The sequence below is a fragment of the Saccopteryx bilineata genome, chromosome 3, assembly GCF_036850765.1.
Source record: "Saccopteryx bilineata isolate mSacBil1 chromosome 3, mSacBil1_pri_phased_curated, whole genome shotgun sequence".
Classification (NCBI taxonomy): Eukaryota; Metazoa; Chordata; class Mammalia; order Chiroptera; family Emballonuridae; genus Saccopteryx; species Saccopteryx bilineata.
In genome coordinates, this window is record NC_089492.1 from 13,981,076 (window position 1) to 13,994,640 (window position 13,565).

The window sequence follows — 13,565 nt, forward strand, 5'->3', positions numbered from 1 at the left end:
TTGCTATTTAATATTTTAAGTAAAAAAGTAAAATTCAAAATTATGAGCATGAATTTCACCATTCCTCTTTATATTGTGCAACACCATTTTCAACGCAAATGTGGGAGCATATAACTTGTATGCAGAATCGCTGGAATGGCATGATTTACGTTTTATTTGCACACACATACGTGTTTCTTTCTCACCAGAAAGTGGAAATGCCCCACAAAACTTAATCAACTGTTTTTATTTCACTACTTGATATGCATATATTCTACCAAAGCTGTCTACCTTTGGCTTATTGATGAGCAAGGAAGAACAGAAAAGAGATAACACTTCTTTTTCTTTCCTTCTAGGTCATTATTTTCAGCATAATGTCACTGGCCAATACAGGGAAGTAACACGAGTAGAAAAGCATATGGTCGAGTTCCTTGGTCATTCACATTTCTTGGGATGGAAGAAGATATGAGTTTCGGGGGTGAGTACACAATGCAATATACAGATGATATAGCATAGAATTGTACACCTGAGATCTATATAATCTTATTAACCAATGTCATCCCAATACATTTAATTTTTTTTTTAAAAAAGCATATGGCAGCATTCCTTGGTCATTCATTTTTCTTAGAACGCTATTGCCCTATTCTATATTTGATGCAAATTCTGGTTCCAACAGAAAGTGTGACCTCTTGGGTCTGTAATTGCCCCACCTAGTGTTAGATGTGAGATACTTACTTTTCCCATGCTGAGTCCCACTGACCTCCCAGTGCCCTGGAATTCTGCGCTCATGGGGCATCGTGCCAATGGAAACGCTGCATGCCGAGGGGGCAGCAGGGACTACAGGGCGCACATCTCTTCTGCTCACACTGCCATTGGATCCCACTCACCAAACCCAAGCTCAGTGATCAAGTCACGAAGAATTTCAAGTGGGTGACAGCAGAGCATTAAACCAAGCGTGAGGCCCTTCTGTGCATGGAGGTTTGTGTGAATGTACCCATGGGGAAGGAAGGTTGAAAATACCATATAATAAAGTAAGGGAAGTATAAATAGCTCATCTCAGGAACATCTGCTCTTTAACTTGAACTTCTTATAAAGTTAATGTAGCTCTGGGTACACATTGCCAATAGTCAGAGGCTGCCCGAGGTGGCCATCGGGCTGGAGGGGTCATGGGAAGGACCCTCCCTCCAAGCTGGGCTGGGAAGTCCTTTCCTCTACAGAACTCCACTTTGTGTCCTTTCTTTAGAGTTTCTTTCTTCTGAAAATAACTGTTGGCTTTTGCCTTTTGTTTTGTGACTATTACAAGTCTATTATAAAACTGGGGGGGGGGGGCGCTGACCAGGTGGTGGCATAGTGGATAGAGAGCTGGACTGGGATTCTCAGAGGACCCAGGTTCAAGACCCCAAGGTTGCCAGTTTGAACACGGGCTCAAGGCTCACCAAGGTCGCTGGCTCGAGCAAGGGGTCACTCAGTCTGCTGTAGCACCCAGGTCAAGGCACATATGAGAAAGCGATCAATGAACAACTAAGGTGCTGCAACGAACAATTGATGCTTCTCATCTCTTTTCCTTCTTGTCTGTTTGTCCCTATCTCTGACTCTGTCTCTTTCACCAAAAAAATAAAATAAAAAATAAAACCACAGGGGAAACAAGCAAAAATAACATGCATTAAAATGAAAGAGCCCTGGCCGGTTGGCTCAGTGGTAGAGCGTCGGCCTAGCGTGAGGAGGACCTGGGTTCGATTCCCGGCCAGGGCACACAGGAGAAGCGCCCATCTGCTTCTCCACCCCTCCGCCGCGCTTTCCTCTCTGTCTCTCTCTTCCCCTCCCGCAGCCGAGGCTCCATTGGAGCAAAGATGGCCCGGGCGCTGGGGATGGCTCTGTGGCCTCTGCCTCAGGCGCTAGAGTGGCTCTGGTCGCAACATGGCGATGCCCAGGATGGGCAGAGCATCACTCCCTGGTGGGCAGAGCGTCGCCCCTGGTGGGCGTGCCGGGTGGATCCCGGTCGGGCGCATGCGGGAGTCTGTCTGACTGTCTCTCTCTGTTTCCAGCTTCAGAAAAATGAAAAAAAAAAAATGAAAGAAAAATATCAAACATCTTCCATAGTCACCCCACTAGACATCATTACCATATTGTGTGTGTATGTCCTGGCGACAGTGTAGATTATATCCCTCAGGACCCCCTGCAGTTCCCCTCTAGGTGCTTTTCCATGGCATCTGGGAAACTCAAACTCCTTTCCCCAGAGGTCCCACGTGTCAGAGCTCTGCATGGGGCCCAGGTTCTGACAAGACCCTGAGCAACCTCTCAGCTTTGGATGGTGCTTGTGAGCCACCAGCAGGCCCCACGCGAGACTCTGGTTCTTCTGCTGCAGCAGCTCAGGCAGGAACGAGGTGAACGATCGGCAGTGGTAGCAGCAGGATGGTTTCCATGGAAACAGCCCATGGTGTGGCTGTGTATCTTCCTGGCTAGGTCGTCCTGGCCTCTGTGGCATCCAAGTGTGGATCCCTAGGCCTCCTGGCATTTCTGTAATGAACTGATAGTCTGTAACAAAGCCCTTTCTGCTTTACCAGCCGGGGTGGATTCTGGCATCTGCAACAGAGAACTCCAGCTTTGAACTTCTTGAAGTCTTATTACCTCCTCAATTCCAACTTAGTATCTCCATGAGGAACCAGTTCTGTCTTGTTCACCCCCTCGATCCCAGTGGCTATCCCACTTGGTTAAATATCTATTGCATAAAACCCATGATCACCTCCCAGCAGCCCCTACCCCAAGGGAGAGAGGAAGTGCCAGCTTCTGCCACTTCTGTAGACCAAGTGGGTTCTATTCCTTCTGTATGGACCCCTCCCCCCACCTCTCCCAGCACTTGCTGATTGTTTCTTTTTGCAGAGAAAAGCAATGTTCTAGAAGATTCTGGATTGCACCCCTCTTTGGCTCTAGTGACTTAAAGATTGTAAGGGTGGACGAGCTCCTTGTGGCCAACTCCCTGCTTCCTCTCAATGAGCAAAGACCTGCTCGGTGTTTGTCCATGTGTGATAATTGGGGACAAATTTCTGAGCAGAAAACGACCCACAGGCTCACGATAGCAAACGTTATATCATTCATTTATTCCACAAACATTTACTGAGTGCTTTCTATGTGCGTGTGAGCGAGGTGCTTGAGGGGGCCCGGACCTCCCCGTAAATGCCATTTTGTAATCAGACGTTTCCCCTTCAGCCATCAGACTGTCACCTAAATTAGCTGAAGCTGCTAAACCTGAAATTATGAGCCAGATGATGTAACTTTGCCACAATATAGTTGTGCAATTTCAGGCGCAAACGCTATGTGTGAAATCCAGGTGTAGGAGTAGATTTTAGTGATACAATTTGCAAGGATGAATGACCGAGCAGCCCAGCCCCTGTGTGCCTGACAACTGCAGGTAAGCACCGTGATGCCGATGAGGGTAAAGAAGGAGGCCTCTGACTGTGTCCCAACACCGCCTGGGGTGCCAGGACAAACACTGTGACCCTGACACTGCATTGCACCTGTTGGAACTGCAGGCGAAACAACTGTCCTGCTCCAGGTCTGAACCTGGAAGGAGCAGGCCCAGCTCCTGGGTGCCCCGGAGCTGTCGGGACCACACCCGCCACCACCTGTCCCACCTGCCGGAGGGGGCAGAGTGGAAGGGCCTGTGAGGGGACTGCTGTGACCCTCTCCTTTTCTCTGGCTAGGGGGCCACCGTCCTCCTCGCCTGTATGTGGAGTGTGGGTGATGAACTTTCAAGTGGTAAGGCCTGCTTGGTTTCTGAAATCAGAGACTATATATTTTTGGAATGAGGTCTTTGATCAGACTAAAAGTTGGGAATACAGAAATGCGCCAACTGCAGTCCCTACCCTCCAAGGAAGACAAGCAATCCCTGTAGAACTGAGAACTGTCTTCCTCCATCATCTAGTGCTCGGGCCCGCCGTGCACTCTGCATGGCTGACAGCGTGGCCTGGGCTGCAGTGCTGCCCGCGGGGCCGTGGGGAAGACAGCAGAGGGGAAGTCACGACACTGAGCCAGGCTAAGGGCAGGGGAGCCAGAGCTGCGGGAGTCCAGAGCAGGGAGGCGGGCCTAACGGAGGGGTCAGGGGGCATCCTGAGGTCACGGCGCATCCTGAGGTATGTGTAGGCTGGGGGGCTGGGGGGTGGGGAGGAGTAGGAAGGGATGACCTCAAGAGGTCAGATGTCGGGGGACACATGAGGCCTCTGGCCTTTGTCTCAGCCATGGTGGGAGCTACAGAAGCAGTTATGCGGAGCCCGGACAAGGCCCGATGACCGTCTGCAATGGCTTCCTCTCGCCCCGGTGTGGAGAAGGGCAGAGCCCGTCAAGGGAAGTCCCAATGTCAGGGGGGCCTTCCTCCTCAGAGCTCTGTAGGCACAGATCAGAGCAGTGATTCTCAGAAGGCTCCATCAAGCACAGGCTGACTCACATGCCCACTCGTCCAGTCAAAATGGAGCGGGGAGGCTGTGGCCTGCTGCTGCCCTGCACAGACGACAAAGAACCCCTGGGTGCTTCCCACAGGGCGCGTCTGAGGGAGGTCGCCTCCTCCCTCCTCACCCGCCCTCCCTGGGCCTCCCTGGGCTGGCCCAGCGGGCTGCGCCCTGGCCCCTGGCTCGGCACAGCCAGAATAATGAGATGAGACGTGTGGGCCTGCAGCCAAGGCCTGCCACGTCTCTTAAGTCCTGATGGGAAGGAGGCCAGACCCGGGAAACCAGTGCCACCTCCCAAGGTGCCACCGGTGAGTTTCCTCCCCACATGGGGCCTTTCTCTCCGGCTCCCTCCCCTTCCTGACAAGCCTTCTCCTCGCCCAGCCTCTCTACCCCTCCATATTTTGAAATTATTTTATTATTATTAGTTTTAAAGCAGATAGGATTAGAAAGGAGGGGACCGTCGTTGTGAGGTTGGGGTCTGCAACCCCAACCTGACTTCCTCCAAATGGAGCGGTGACGGCTGAGAACCATTCGAGGAGACAGGAGCTGAAGGCTGAGGTCAGGGCAGAGGCCGCCCACAGTCTGGTTGGGATCCTTGCCGAGCAGATGGAGACTGGAGACGGTGACCTGCAGGTGGGATGGAAGGGAAGGGAGAGGTCAGGGTGACAAGAAAAGTCCTGGCTCCTGACACCTGTGAACGCCCCGGCACAGACAGTCCCACAGCTCTCGGTCTTCACCTTCAGTTACATGGGAAGCTCCCGCTGTGCTGCCTCAGGGGTGTGACAGCAGAGTGGCCAGAGTCTAGGACACAACGTTTTGTCTGATTTCTGACAGGCTCCTCAGACTTCCACCATCAAAAACAGGTACAAGAATGTTCACTACAGTACTCATTCCTAATTGGGAAGAATGAGATGTTCTAGAGTCAGAAAACCCAGACTGCCATAACAAAGTGCCACTGACAGGGGAACTGACCCAATAGAAACGTGTTCTCTCACCATTCTGGAGGCTGGATGTCCAAGAGAAAGGTGTTGGAAGGGTTGGTTTCTTCTAAGGCCTCTCTCCTTGGCTTGTAGATGGCCATCTTTCTCCCATGGCTTCACATGGTCTTCCTCTTTGTATTTGTGTCCAGTCTCTGCTGTGGTTACAAAAAACAAGGAAGAGCTACATGTATTGGCAGGAAAACAGTTTGAAATTTACTGTTCATTGGAAAAAGTAAGTCACAGGACAGTATGATGCTGATATCCTCTGGAGAGGGAACAGGATTGGGGTAGGGGTGGGATGAGGGAGATTTTATTTACTTGTGTATTTCTGTATGTGTGGCAGAAGATTATTTATTCTCAATTCTTCATTCTGTCCCCTGCCCTGGCTTTGCAATCTCTCCTACTGTGGGTCGCATATATTTCTCTGCCTCGTGGAGGTTGAACTCAGCCATTTGGCCAATGGAATTGAGATGAAGGTATTTGGCATAGTTAGCTCTGCTGTTGTGACCTTTACTGAGAAGAATATACCTTGGGAAAGGGCTTTTTTAATTTTCATTTTTTTATTTAGTGAGTAGAAGGGAGGAAGAGACAGACTCCTGCATGCACCCCCACTGGGATCCACTAGGGGGCAACGCTCTGCTCATTTGCAGCGTTGCTCCATTGCTCAGCAACCGAGCTCTTCTTAGCACCTGAGGGGGGGGCATGGAGCCATCCTCAGAGCTCAGGGCCAACTTGCTCCAATCAAGCCATGACTGCAGGAGGAGAAGAGATCCACCAGGGCCAGGAAATGGCTTGTCACAGGAAATGTGGAGACACGAAGAGCAGAGCTGAACCCATCCTCAGCCTAGAGGGACCTACATACCCATGAGCGAGAAAAATACGTGCTTACCTTGAATATTTACATTCAATAATTAATCTTCAAATTTATAAATAGATTTGTGATTTTTATTAATCGTGTACTGATAAAAATAATGATATGCCGATTTAGAAGAAAAACCTGACACTTAGAAACTTATCACAGAAAACAAATGTCAATTTATGTATATAATCTTGTTGCTGAGAGGTATATTAGGGTAATCAGTAATCATTCAAGCATAAAATATGTATAATATGAGGATACATATTTTATGTTTGAATGATTACGGGAAGTAGACTAGAATGTTGAACCTGGCAGGTTGCCCACGTATTGGAGTTAGCGAGTCTGTAAGGAAGGGCAGTCGTAATACTGACCCCTACAGGTTGTTCCGAGAGTGAATAAGCCCGGAGGAAGGGGCGCCTTCATCCCTCCGAGCAGGAAGGGAGGAGCGGCTGAAGAAGGAAATAGAGATCTGGTTTGGCAGAGGAGGGGACCTTTGACGGGACGAGGAAGAGAGCCCAGTCACAATAAAAGGAGTCTGGTGGTGTAAAGGGCGGGGAGAGCAGCCGGAGCAAAAACCTGGGGGGTGGGAAGGACTTGTTACAGGAGTCCCCCCAGCAGGCACGATCTGAGCTCCTTTCGCCCCACCAGTCATTCACGACCACGCAGGTGGGGGGCCGTCGCCTGCAGGAGCTTCTGCGCCTGCGACCCCGGTGGGCAGTAGCACTGGCCTCCCCGCGCGGGTTCCCTCGCAGCACCCAGGCCGGGTTCCGCAGGTGCGCTGAGGAACACAGGTGTGTTTCCCGAGACTGGCGCGATCAGAGAAGTCTCTGAAAACTGGTGACGCAAGTATTTCAAAGGCGAAGACACGTTAGCGGAATATGTCCACCGTCCCTAAACAGGGCTGGGTGACGATGGTGGTCACCCCTGCGTGAGGACCCAGGCCGGTATCCAGCACGCGGTCGTGGCGCAATCAGTGTGTCCGGAGCCCGACCGAGGGGGCGCCCTCTCTTTTCCCTTCCCGGCACCTGTCCCGGGGCTTCGGGCCCAAGGAACCCCCAGTACCAAAAGGACTCCCCAGCCTCCGTTCTACCAGCTGCCAGCGCAGGGACAAACCAAAGCCGGCTGGGGGTGGCGGAGACCCTCAGCACAGCGTCCCTCGAGGCCGCGGGCAAGGCCAGGACGTACCGCTGCGCAGAGTAGGAGCCCTGGGCAGAGCCGCCCCTCACCGAAGCCTCCCCCTCCCCTCCCCTCCCCTCCCTTCCCCGCCTCTCCCCCTCCCCTCCCCTCCCTTCCCCTCCCTTCCCCTCCTCTCCTCTTCCCCCTCCTCTCCCCTCCCCTCCCCTCCCCTCCCCCTTCCTCTTCCCCTTCCTCTCCCTCTCCTCTCCCCTTCCTCTCCCCCTCCTCTCCCCTTCCTCTCCCTCTCCCCCTCCCCTTCCTCTTCCCCCTCCTCTCCCCCTCCCCTTCCTCTTCCCCCTCCTCTCCCCTTCTCTCCCCCCTCCCCTCCCTTCCCCTCCCTTCCCCTCCTCTCCTCTCCCCCTCCCCTTCCTCTCTCTCTCCTCTCCCCTCCCTTCCCCTCCCCCTTCCTCTTCCCCCTCCTATCCCCCTCCCCTTCCTCTTCCCCCTCCTCTCCCCCTCCTCTCCCCCCTCCTCTCCCCTTCTCTCCCCCCTCCCCTCCCTTCCCCTCCCTTCCCTCCCTTCCCCTCCTCTCCTCTCCCCCTCCCCTTCCTCTTTCCCCTCCTCTCCCTCTCCTCTCCCCTTCCTCTCCCCCTCCCCTCCCCTCCCCCTTCCTCTTCCCCCTCCTCTCCCCCTCCCCTTCCTCTTCCCCCTCCCCTCCCCTCCCCCTTCCTCTTCCCCCTCCTCTCCCCCTCCCCTTCCTCTTCCCCCTCCTCTCCCCCTCCCCTTCCTCTTCCCCTCCTCTCCCCTTCCTCTCCCCCTCCCCTCCCCTCCCCCTTCCTCTTTCCCCTCCTCTCCCTCTCCTCTCCCCTTCCTCTCCCCTCCCCTCCCCTCCCCCTTCCTCTTCCCCCTCCTCTCCCCCTCCCCTTCCTCTTCCCCCTCCTCTCCCCCTCCCCTTCCTCTTCCCCTCCTCTCCCCTTCCTCTCCCCCTCCTCTCCCCCTCCTCTCCCCCCCTCTCCCCCTGCTCTTCCCCCCCTCGCCGCATGAATATCCGTACACCCACCACCAGATCTACATTCACATTTTGCTACTCGCAGTCTCCCCAATCTCTTCCCTCTGAGTCAGTAGGTCCATTGAGCCTTCTGATCTTCCCGAGCGCTTCAAACGTGTCGACGTACTCCCCTTCTATATGCCTGTCATTTTCCTCTTACATTTTAAAAGTAAAATTTACATACAGCGAAATATAGAAATCTTACGTGTGCCTCAATCTGGCTGATTTTAGATGGTACATGGACAAGTATTTTTTATTTAATAGTTAGGCACTGCTCACTAAAATTAGGGGATATTTTATCGCTTCATATTCATTTCGAAATATCCCCTATTTTTGTGAGCAGTATATTTTACCACGTATTAGGGGGGAAAACCCACACGTTTTCCGTTTATGACAGTGACCTCAAGCTTCCTTTGACGACGACTGTATTTGAAGGAGCTGTGCCGAGGGAAGGGGGCTTCCAAGGCGCCGAGGCTGTGGCTCGCGGTGTCGCTTCTGGAGTTAGGGACGCCTCTAAGAGCGGCCTCTGCCTGTGGCGCCGGGAGGGGCTGGGGACCCGGCCGGAGCGGGGTCTGCGGTGCGTGTGTTTGTTTCCAAATTACTTTTCATCTGCGCGCCACCTCCAACTCTTGGAGTCCCTGCGGACGCAGCACCGAGCACGGGGCCGGGAGCATTGTAGGTGCCCAGTAAGTGTTTCCCGGATCACGAATGTGCAGACACTCGGCAAGCACTATGCGAGGATCACAGTTTGCCTCTGCAGGAGAAATCCCGTTCTTCTGGGCCCCCCTACCCAGAGCAGCGCTGCAGTGTTTGTTGATTGACAAACAAACCCGCAGAAGGAGAAAGACCCGAACATGAGCTGGGGGGGCGGTTCGGCCAGAGCGCCCTCCCTGCGGGATCCGAGGAGAAGAACTATGACTGTTTTGCCTAAGAATCCAGTGTAGACAAAAAAACCAGGCCAAAACACAGCTCATAACGTTTTGAGCATGCGCACAGGGCTGCCGTGATAGCCTCATTATAGTACAGACGACAATCGCTTCTAGGTGCCTCGTTAGCGCAGTAGGTAGCGCGTCAGTCTCATAATCTGAAGGTCGTGAGTTCGATCCTCACACGGGGCACAATACTTTTGTCCCTATTCCTCCTGGAAAGGGGGTTTGCAGTTACTTTTTGGTGGACTCAGAGACACCAGGCGTCCAGCGCTTTTCCGCTATCGGGTCCCGCGTGGGTCGGCCCAGCCTGTCCTCCCCGAAGCATCCCGGTGGGAGAGGTTTCACTGGCGTAGAACCTCTCGACTCTGCGGCTTTCGGGGCCGGGTTGGGAGGACCGGACCGGAGGCTGGCGCAGGACCGTAAGGAGGGACCCGACCGGAGGTTGCGCGAGACTAGCCGGCGCCGGGTGGGCCGGGACCCTACTGAGCCTCTCCGAGGGAACCCCGCTCTCACCAGCTCCGTGGTGCCCAGGGAGCACCCCTGCCGTCCGCGCCCCACCACTGGCCGTCGCGGGGGACGTGCACAGCCCGGAGTCACTGAGTCACTGAGCCCGGAGTCACTGAGTTCAGATGTGACAAACCCACTCCTACATTCCCGCCTTCCTGAGCCTTTGGGGGCCGTCATCTACAGCCACCGGGGAATGCTGGAGTGTCCATCGATTACACAGAGGCCAAGTTGAGTCCACAGTTCTGTCTCGTAAACTGTCACAGCTCCTTCCAGTTGCACGAGTGTGCCAGTTACCAACCTGCGGCCTCTCAGCTGCAACGCACGCTTCACTCAGCACCACCTCCCCATTAACCGGCATTCTCCTGCCAGCATTTCTCCTCACGGTGGGCGCCACGCTGAGCTGTCACCAGGGGGCGCTGGAGGACAGGGCAGGAGGACTGGGCTCCCGGCCTAGCTCCCAAGTGCCGCTTTGCCGGTTCTTGCTCCTGTCTCACTGTTCACCAGTGGTGCCAGTGTGTGTGCCTAGAGCACACAATCTCTTAGTGACTTCACAGTCCCAGCCCAATGACCACTTTACTGCAGTCCTCCCAACATGGGCATGGCCAGTGGTGGCGTTTAGCCGGTTCGCACCAGTTCAGCAGATACCTAATTTTTTGTTGAGTTCTGCGAACCGGTTGTTAAAATGGCACCTGTCATCAGGGTTCTCTAAGGTGGGAGCCTGGGCAGCCGCCCAATGTGGAAATCACAAATTTACAGTCCTTACTCTTTTTTAACGTTCATCTGCGCAACAGCATATTCTAAGCGCCAGTAGTAACGTTCATTCAGTCCGTAGGCGGAAAAAATTGCAAATGAGGATGCCAATCAAGAAACAATATGGAAATATCTTAACAAACAGTTTTACTGTTTTTTTGTCAGGTATTATTTAATATTTTTTCATTAATATTTAAAGACTCTCATAATCTAGTTTTGTGTACTTCTTTTATTGTTATTCATGTAATAAATGCATGAAATAATAAACTACCTTTCAGTGTATCGCTTTTTTATATTTGAAATGGTCATTAGGGCAGAGAACCGGTTGTTAGATGATTGCCCCACCACTGGGCATGGCATGTTCCAGGTCTAGTGCCAGCAGCATGCCCTGGCCGGCTCCGAGCGCCTGGTGTCTGTCTTCCAGTCTCGGTTTGCCTGTGACTCAGTTGGTGGTTTCCTGTAGCCCTCCCCATACCAGCCAGAGCCAGCTAGTGTGCATCCCACCCCAACAACATTCAGGGGCCTGATGCCCCGACCCGGTGTGCCTTACCCAACAGCCTTGGGGTGCCTGCACCCCAGAGATGTACTTCCTGAGAACGGGGTTCTATGGGCCAGCCCTGGCCCAGACGATCCAGCAACTCCTCAGCTATTCAGTGGTCTGCAACCACTTCTCCAACAGTCCGAACCTGAGCCTTGGGGAGGGAGGGGGCCTCCCTTCCAAGTTTGTCTTTTCTTTACTCTCCCTCGGCCTTTAACCAACTTAATAACTTATTCAACACCATTGACTTCATACTGGAGAGAAAGTCTTTCAAATGTCGTTGATGCGAACAGGGATTTAGCTAAAGCCCCCAATTTATCCAACACTGTACAATTCACACCAGAGGGAAACCTTGTGAATGTAATCAATATGAAAAGGCCTTTAGGAACCTCTCTGCTTTTACTCGAGTACTTGAGAGAGCTTTTAGAATGGAGCCAGCGTGGGAGGACTTTTTGCCAAGCTCAACCTTCATTCAGTTCTCAGAGAATTTACATTGTAAAGAAACTGGGGTAAGGTTGAGGACATAATGTCAAGAAGCAGGGAGAGATCACCAGAAATGGATTTCATGCAATGTGATAACCTTCAAAATGCCAACCAAGCACACAGGACCAAAGGGATTCATTCGTGAAGGTGTCAGATATCGGCTAAGGCAGTGACTTTATCAAGATTATTGGGAGAGCCCTGGCTATCGCTCAGGTGGTTAGAGCGACATCCCTATATGCAGAGGTTGCTGGTTGATCCCCAGTCAGGGCACAGACAGGAACAGATCAGTTTTTCTCTCTTCCTTCCTCTCTCTAAAGCTTTCTTTGAAGTCAATAAATTAAAAAAAGGAAAAGATTACTGGGAGAACTGTAGACTCAGAGAAAAAGGAGATCAAAGGGATTTCTTCATATGGGTGAGAGAATGCATAACTCACTCTGATTGGATGAATAGAAACTTTAAAAATATGAAATACTGGCCCTGGCCGGTTGGCTCAGCGGTAGAGCGTCGGCCTAGCGTGCGGAGGACCCGGGTTCGATTTCCGGCCAGGGCACACAGGAGAAGCGCCCATTTGCTTCTCCACCCCTCCGCCGCGCTTTCCTGTCTCTCTCTTCCCCTCCCGCAGCCAAGGCTCCATTGGAGCAAAGATGGCCTGGGCGCTGGGGATGGCTCTGTGGCCTCAGGCGCTAGAGTGGCTCTGGTCGCAACATGGCGACCCCCAGGATGGGCAGAGCATCGCCCCCTGGTGGGCAGAGCGTCGCCCCTGGTGGGCGTGCCGGGTGGATCCCGGTCGGGCGCATGCGGGAGTCTGTCTGACTGTCTCTCCCTGTTTCCAGCTTCAGAAAAAAAAAAAAAATACTGTAATACTATGAAAGAGGTGTGAGTGTGGTTGAAAAACCAGTTGAGTAAAGTGTAAGTTCTAGTAAAAGAGGTCAGAAACTGGTAATATGTAGCTGATTCTGTATTCAATTGCAGTTTCTCTTCAGTACTATATTCGTTTCAGGTGTACAGCACAGCGGTTAGACACTTGTATACCTTACAAAGTGATCTCCCGTTAAGTCCAGTGCCCACCTGGCGCCGCACATGGCTATTACAGTACTGCTGACTAGAGTCCCTGTGCTGTACTTTACAGCCCGGAGAACTGTATTCATTTAGAATTTGAATGGTTTTAGGTGAGGAAACAAATTCTAGTTCACCGAAGTTCCCATCATACTCCATGTATTTTATATCCTGTGATGTCCCGCTGCCAATCTTACCAGCCTGACCCATTAAGGCACATTTGGAACTAGTTGAACATGAATAAAAAATTAGGACCAGGAAAGTGCTCTCGGGAGACCAAAGCCTTGCACAGTGATGCTTCAGATTTTTGACTATTGGATAAAAAGAGAGCACTTTTATTGAAAATATTTGGTTTACCATTTTAGACTATGTTTTGTGAGCACCAAAAAAAAAAAAAATTCCTACTACATATTCCACATTATTGTCAAGCACTGTCCAGAAACTTCATGTACGTTATCTTATTTAATCCTCACATCAGGTCCATGAGCGACTTCCACCTTCCTTCTGGGAATGGGGTCAGAGAAGTAATTGGCCCAAGATGTGGAGCTAAGCGCTGGAGAGGAGAGAGTGGGTGGAGGTGCTGTCAGGAGAGGCAGGCAGACACTGATGCGTGAGTATGGCGTTACCATACAGTGGGAATACCGCAAAGAAGAGACCCTGCCGCCGTGGGGACAGAGCTGTAATGGCGGCCACTCCACGGTCCCTGCTCTAGAGGCGCTGCTCAGTTCTCTCTCGGGCCCCATTATATAGTTGAGATGCTTTCCTGTTCTTTATCTCTGGTTTTTCCTTTAAAATAAACCCTTATCAACTAAAGTTATGGAGGTTTATGCTGGTTCTTAGCACCTGGGGATACTAATACAAGTGCCAATATCTTCAGA

General features: G+C 52.3%; 1 long non-coding RNA gene and 1 other non-coding gene across 2 annotated transcripts; one reads left to right on the forward strand and one right to left on the reverse strand.

The window, feature by feature from the left end:
• Positions 1-4,818: 4,818 nt before the first annotated feature.
• Positions 4,819-9,371, reverse strand: LOC136328464 (uncharacterized). The gene is made up of 4 exons (XR_010730055.1): positions 8,826-9,371; positions 5,417-5,556; positions 5,159-5,314; positions 4,819-5,048 (listed from the first exon to the last, which is right to left on the reverse strand). It is a non-coding gene; the product is annotated as an uncharacterized lncRNA (long non-coding RNA).
• A 98-nt stretch (positions 9,372-9,469) lies between these two features.
• Positions 9,470-9,542, forward strand: TRNAM-CAU (transfer RNA methionine (anticodon CAU)). The gene has a single exon. It is a non-coding gene; the product is annotated as a tRNA-Met (tRNA).
• The last annotated feature ends 4,023 nt before the right edge of the window (positions 9,543-13,565 follow it).